We start from the raw sequence: 7,942 nt of genomic DNA on the forward strand, positions 1-7,942 counted from the left end.
ACAATGTCACAGTTAGACACTAGAGATATAGCAGATTGTCTTGATCCTCAAGGAAGCTCTCAGCAATCTGATATGTCTAGGGCTGGTGGAGAATCCAATATGGAGGAATCTTTTTCGGAAATGGATGCACCCGAAGACTTGCCTGCCTATATCAGTGGCAAGGGTGAGGTCTTGGTACCTGTCTCAACATCCCCGGGGTCGTATTTTCGCACATTGCGACGTGATTCTAAAGCTGACACGGTTAAAAAGCAGAGGAAGTTGATAACGTTGTCACAGGAGGATTTTGCTGAGCGTAGGGCAGCGATGTATAAAAAGTCCAGAAAAAAGAAAAAGAACAAATAAATATTAATAACGGCTACTACAAAGATCTTACCGTGGAACTGTAGAGGATTGAGGTGTAACCTCGCAGAGTTCCAGATGTTAGCTCAAGACCTCTATCCTATAGCTTTTAGCTTGCAGGAAACTCTGATGACTGATCCTAGTTATCAATGTCGAGGTTATGTATCTCATCACGCTGTTGCCACGTCTACGAATGGAAAGGCATCGGGGTTCTTCTCTTTTGATTTGGCAGGGTGTAATACACAGACTGGCGCTGAACACCGATTTGCAGGTGGTGGCGGTGCGTATCACACTGGGTATAGTAGTAACAATCTGTTCTATTTATATAGCACATTCTTCTACTCTTCGCCAACAAGAGCTGCAAAATTTATATGATCAATTACCTAAACCGTGTCTTCTTTTGGGTGACTTTAATGCCCACAGTGTTCTCTGGGGTGACTCTAAACGTAACCAGAAGGGCTCTGTATTGGAGGATTTTATATCTAATAACTCTCTATGCGTCTTAAATGATGGCACACATACTTACCTTCATCCTTCAAAGTGCACTTATTCGGTCCTAGATTTAGCTCTGGCTGATGCAAGGGCTAAGATCGGAATTCAGATGGAGCGTCCATGATGATTTGTGCGGAAGCGACCACTTCCCCACCATACTTACCCTTGAGGAGCCGGTGTCTTCTTCCCTTCCACGCTTTAATTATGATAAAGCAGATTGGCCCCGCTTTGCTGTTCTGTGTGGTGAAACACTTACTAGCGACCCTTTTCTTGATGCAGTTGATCATATCCAGTTATACTCGGATCAGCTAATCGATGTAGCCTCCAAATGTATCCCGAAATCATGTGCGGTTCCCCGTATTAAGAAACCCTGGTTCACGGAGGACTGTACACGAGCTAGGCGCTTCAGGAAACGTGCTGAGCGCGTGTACCGATGTAGACCATCTCCCGGTAATTTAGACGATATTGGGCGAACTCGAGCTAAAGCCCGTAGGACTATCAAACAGTCCAAACGTGACTCATGGAAACGATGTTTCTAAGATTAATCATCGTACCCCTATGTCAAAAGTCTGGAATATGATCCAACGTATCAAAGGCAAGGGATCCAGTGTCACTGGCAATCATCTTAAAGATGGGAATAATTCTTTGACAGAAAAACTTGACATAGCCAATAGGTTGGGCGCTTCTTTTGCGCACCATTCGTCTTCAGATAATTACTTGCCTCAGTTCCAGCGTAACAAGGAACGGACCGAGGCAAGTCCTTGATTTTACATCCTCAAATGAAGAATCCTACAATGCCACATTTTCTCTACATGAACTATCCGCATCCCTGAGCAAGGCCCATGACTCAACTCCAGATGATGGCTAGATGATATCCACTATCAGCTTTTACGACACCTTCCAGAATCATCCTTGAGGGTGCTTCTTGGAATTTTTAATACCATTTGGATTTCCGGGAATTTTCCTGCCTCATGGCAAAACGCTATTATTCTCCCCATCCCAAAGCCCGGAAAGGATTCTGCCGACCCAAATAACTATTGTCCTATTTCCTTAACCAGTTGTGTATGCAAGACTATGGAGAGGATGATTAACGATCGCTTGTTCTGGTTTTTGGAGACTAATGAGTTGATAAGCGACATTCAAGGTGGATTTCGAAAGAATCGCAGCACTGTTGATCACCTTGTTCGTCTAGAATCCTTTATTAAGAACGGTATCGTTAATCGTGACCATGTCGTATCTGTCTTTTTGATCTGGAAAAGGCATATGACACTACTTGGAAATATGGCATTATGAAAGATATGCATGGATTTGGACTTAGAGGTCGGCTTCCTGACTTTATTCGTAAATTCTTAGAACATCGTCACTTCCAAGTTCGGGTTGGGGCTACCCTATCTGACTATTTTGAACAAGATCAGGGGGTTCCTCAAGGCAGCATTTTATCAGTTACTCTCTTTAGCATTAAGATTAATAACCTTGACAGAGTTTTATCTCCTAGTATGAATGCGTCCCTTTTTGTGGACGATCTTGGTATCTCTTGTCGAGGCAAAGGTATGCACACTGTTGAGAGACAGCTGCAGATTTGCCTTAACAAAATCCATGCCTGCGCACTGGAGAACGGATTTAAGTTCTCCAAGTCGAAGACTAACTGTGTACACTTTTGTCGGAAGTACTTCCCCCATGAAGACCCCAAGGTATTTTTAGATGGGTCCCCCATCAAGGTTGTGCCAGAGGCAAAATTCCTACCTTACATGATCTTCGATAAGAACCTTACATTTAAATCTCACATTAATTATCTTAGAGCCACATGCCTAAAGGCGCTTGATATTTTAAAGGTTGTCTCTAGTGCTAGATGGGGAGGGGGTCATGAAACCCTACTTCAGCTCTATCGAGCACTGATTCGTTCTAAGCTAGACTATGCCTGCAGTGTTTATGGAGGTGCGTCACGCTCCCGGTTGAAGAAACTCAATACTGTACATCAACAGGCCCTACGGTTGTGCTTAGGTGCTTTCCGTACCTCTCCTGTGGAGAGTCTGTATGTTGAGGCAAACGAGCCTCCCCTGGAGCTTCGAAGAACTAAACTATCCTTACAGTATATCACCAAGCTTAGAGTCAATCCATCCAACCCAGCCTTTGATTGTGTCTTCCATCCAGAATTTGAAGACTTATATGCTCAGAAGCCATCCATTGTTCCTCCACTGGGTGTCCCCATCCAGGAACATGTGCAAGCAGCTTGACTTGCGCTGGATACTATCACCCCCATACGCATCCAGGAAGATCCACCGTGGTTATGTCCTGAGCCTCAGGTTGATACCTCGCTCTCCTCCCTGAAGAAATCTTCCGCCAACCCTTTAGTATACCAACAGGAGTTTAGTAATATGTGTTCAAAGTATCCATTTTATCACCGTATATTCACTGACGGTTCCAGGAATGATGATGCCGTGGCTTCTGCCGGTCCTTGGGCCCAGAACCATTTCAGCTCGGTTTCCAAATTCCTGTTCTGTATTTACTGCGGAAGCCAAGGCAATTTTGTGCGCACTTCGGTCCATTCCAGAGCTAGGAGGTAGCAGATTTCTCATCTGCTCTGACTCCCTTTCCTGCCTCCAGGCAATTCGGGCTAGTTCGCCTGTACATCCAGACATTCTATCAGGGTGATGTTTAAACGACTTAATGAAGATTTTATCATTGTCTTTTGTTGGGTGCCCGGGCATATGGGTATCCCTGGGAATACTGCTGCAGATGAAGCCGCGAAGGCGGCTCTGCATTCCGTTACTACCCAAACTGACGTTCCATATTCGGACTTGCGTTCACTTATTTGCTCCTATATCAAGCGCTTGTTTCAGGCTAAATGGGATGACCAGACAACCAACAAACTGCATGATATTCGTCAGTTTGTTGGTCCAGCACCTTCCCTTTCACGGCATCGTCTCCGCTCTTGCATTTTGAGGAGGTGTCGTATCGGTCACACACGTGCTACGCATGGGTATTTGTTGAAAGGAGAAGATGTTCCTCATTGCTTTGCTTGTGATCAACGGTTCACAGTCAAGCACATATTGCTTGACTGTGGCGACTTTGCTCCTGTACGAGATTCCTTTTATCACGTGAGCTCTTTCAGAACTTTTCAATTCTGTAGAAAGTGATACTATTTTTGATTTTCTCTCTACCATTGGTATGGCAGGAAAGCTGTGAATTTAAACTACCGCCTGTGTTTGTTTTGTGACTTCTGGTGTCCTTTTTTGACTGAATAGTAAATGAATTATCCGTAGTAGATCGACGTTAAAACTTTCACTCACTCACTCACTCCAGACATACATGTATTTTACTATATATGTAAGTGTAAGAGGAGGCATGTAGTTTACTGTAGGTGTAAGTGGAGACATATTTTACTGTACATGTTAGTGTAAGAGGTGACGTATTTTACTGTACATGTACGTGTAAGAGAAAATGTACTTTCCTATACATGTCAGTGTAGAAGGAGGCGTATTTTACTGCACATGTAAGTGTAAGAGGAGACCTGTATTTTACTGTACATGTAAGAGAAGACATACTTTACTGTACATGTAAGTGTAAAATGAGAGGTATTTTACTCTTCATGTAAGTGTAAGAGGAGACATGTATTTTACTGTACATGTAAGAGAAGACATACTTTACTGTACATGTAAGTGTAAAAGGAGACATGTATTTTACTGTAAATGTAAGAGGACACAGGTATTTTATTGCACATGTAAGTGTACGGGGAGGCATCTAATTCACCGTCCTGTCTACAAATGACCAGATTTATCACAAAGCCTTTTATTGCACTTAAAAGTGTGATAAATATAACCCATATATTTACTAAATTACTAACAACTGCACTTACATGAATGAACAAGTGACAGACAGCATGTGGTTAGAACAATACATCATCATTTGACAGGTAACAAAGCCTATATTTGAAATGATTAATTAAAATACAGGTGATGATAAAAGGTTAAAGAAATAATTTGAGTCTAATTAAATTATGTATCCTTCATATGCGAGGAGATAAAACCTTACAGAAACGATATAATTCTAATAAAATTTGTATTGTAATACACAGCTGGTATGTACATACCCCTACATGAACGATGGGCTTACATACCTACATCAGCTATATGTAGGCTTACCTATCTTTTCATACTCATGGTGGGAGTTTAGGATGAAATTTAAATAAACCTTAAAATACTGCGGTATTATCTATTATACATGTAAGGTAGAGCTGGAAGCTATATGGATTAATGTGGGAAGAGTGACAAATGTACATGTACCTGATAACATAGCCTTGATTCATACCATACAAAAACTGCCAGCTATGGCATTAACCTAAATATGTATGTACAAAAAATTATACCAGGAGCACCAACTAAAGGTTAATTAGACTCCGGCATCTTATAAATCTCTTGACTGCTGACAGAAAGCTTCTTTTTATGATAAACCATGTAGTGACACTCATAAATCGACCAGAAAAGGAAACAACTGAGGACCAAGTGCTTCAATTACAGTAAGTTTACTAGCCATGTAAGACTATGTTTTGATGGGAAAATGATTTTAGTAAACAAAAAAACCCTTAAAAGCGTATATACATGCTATAAATATTCACAAGTCTGACATTTGATAATCATTGGATTTTGGCAATGTATGATTATTTCTTGCTAAATCGTGATAATAGCACTCAAAACAAATTTTGGGTGGTATTATTTAGGGGCTTGGAATAAGCCGGTTACATAAATCTGATTTTACAACACAACTCAGCAGAAACCTGCGAGACTAGGGATATATAAAATGCACACTGAATAAATATACAACATGCACAAAGTTCCTGCATGAAGATGAAATGTCCTCGGCCATAGCTGACGGTGAAAAAAGACATTACACTACAAACTAGGATCTGAAAATATCCTATTTCTATAAACTTCTCATAAATCTCTTGCCATATTGCAGATAATCGTCAATTTGTTAACATTAACATTGAGGATCAGGGCTTGTTTTCTTGAAGCACTTATAACATTACGTTCACCTAACTACCACGGCAACCAGTACTGTAGGCATTACATTGTCATGGTTGTTGCGAGCTTGTGACGTTAGGAGAGCTTCATGAAATTAGGCCCTGGGCCTAGTTTGATCAAGCGGCGTACAACAGTTTTGTATCATACATTTGTCGTGCGATATTTTGTACGTCACTACTAAGGTGCTATTGTCCTATATGCGTGATTACCGTACATGAATGACATCTTCGTGAAACTGGTCGCACAACTCCACAAACCAGAATCTCTCCCACAGTCACTTTGATTCATCATACTTGCACATCTGGGGATGATTTTCAAGACACATGAATTGGAGTTATCGAAATACGGGAGTGCTGGACTTCACCACAAAAGTCCCTTGGCATAGGCTTAGATGGTGAAAAGGTAAAAGGCTTTATACAAACAATCTATTTTGTGATGGATGAACAATTTGTGTTCACCAAAAAGACACGTGTTAGGTATAGTATTTTCTGTTTTGTTTATTTTCAACAGAGGCTGTCAGACAGGAGTTCACTCATGATCCTTGATAAAGTGAACAATCTTACATGTTCACATGTAGTATATAAATTAGTATGTCTATAATATATATTCTTGTATTTTTTACATGTTTTTGCACAAGTATGTATATGCTTAACACCCCTGTCCCACATCTTTGTCACCTGTAAGGTTATAAGAGTCACAAATGACATGTATGTGTACATGAAGATGCACAAATTTTGTTGTGTTCCAAAATGTCAGCTTTTCATAATTACTTAAAACTTTCACTCCATCTTTTGAAGGATTTAAAAGTTGACTTTTTCTGACAGTTCCAGCTTACCAGTACTCCAAAATTTACCCCCAAAAATTCCTCAATTCTAAAGAAAAGAAAAATTTATCAACAAAATGCAGGAATACCAGTGCCATTATTTATCAAACATCTCAAGTCAAAAATTCAAAGACATCTACAATTGAAAGTTTTGCTCAGGGAAGTTTTAAACTGTACACTGATTCTTCAATATAGAACAAAGTACCAACCACAATTTGGGTTCTTTGCTGTTCTAAGCATGGCTTTTTCAGCACTTGTCATTTGTGACTAAGTCGCTTCATAAACAGAGCCCTGCTTACCTGTAATTACAATGGTGATGCATGTCTTGTACGTGTGTACAGGAATATCTCAAATAGATATTATTTCAGCAGGATTTTGGTCCACAAAATAGATTGCAGCTGTAATGTTTGATATAACAACTGATTAAAGTATTACTTACAACATACGTCAAATCCACAAATAAAATTATTTCCAACAATACCTAAAACAACGGTAATCATAAAAATACATATTGAATAAAGATATGCATACATGTATATGCAGAACAGTTGGGAATCCACTAACAAAGACCATGTACACAATGTACATTTATGTGTATTGACAACAGTTGCTCACACACATGACAGTGAAATACCAACGTCGACATAGTCGAGATGGGTTATAGCTAAGCCTGCAAATCTTATTGTCTTGAATCTATACCTACACTGCTAAATGTAACAGTGGAGGGAAAGATCTGACCTTCACACGGGGCATAGGAGGCCATCTCTGTTAGCATACTTCCTTCTGACGGCCATAGGTACAGTTCACACATACAAATACATGTAGCTGAATCTAGCAGAGGTGGCAAAGATGTAAACCTCCACACTGTCTATGACCACCTTTCTGTGTCCACAGCCACACAACAGTACATGTAGCTGAAACTAGCAGAGGTGGCACAGATGTAAACCTCCACACCGTCTATGACCACCTTTCTGTGTCCACAGCCACACAACAGTACATGTAGCTGAAACTAGCAGAGGTGGCACAGATGTAAACCTCCACACCGTCTATGACCACCTTTCTGTGTCCACAGCCACACAACAGTACATGTAGCTGAAACTAGCAGAGGTGGCAAAGATGTAAACCTCCAGACTGTCTATGCCCACCTTTCTGTGTTCACAGCCACAGAACACTACATGTACATGTATGAACACTTATATTTCTCGACTAAATGCTGTCTGAGACTAATTTCGTCTTCTACATTTCCCAATGAACCACATCGAAAGTA

The sequence above is a fragment of the Liolophura sinensis genome, chromosome 8 (assembly GCF_032854445.1).
Source record: "Liolophura sinensis isolate JHLJ2023 chromosome 8, CUHK_Ljap_v2, whole genome shotgun sequence".
In the NCBI taxonomy this organism is placed as follows: domain Eukaryota; kingdom Metazoa; phylum Mollusca; class Polyplacophora; order Chitonida; family Chitonidae; genus Liolophura; species Liolophura sinensis.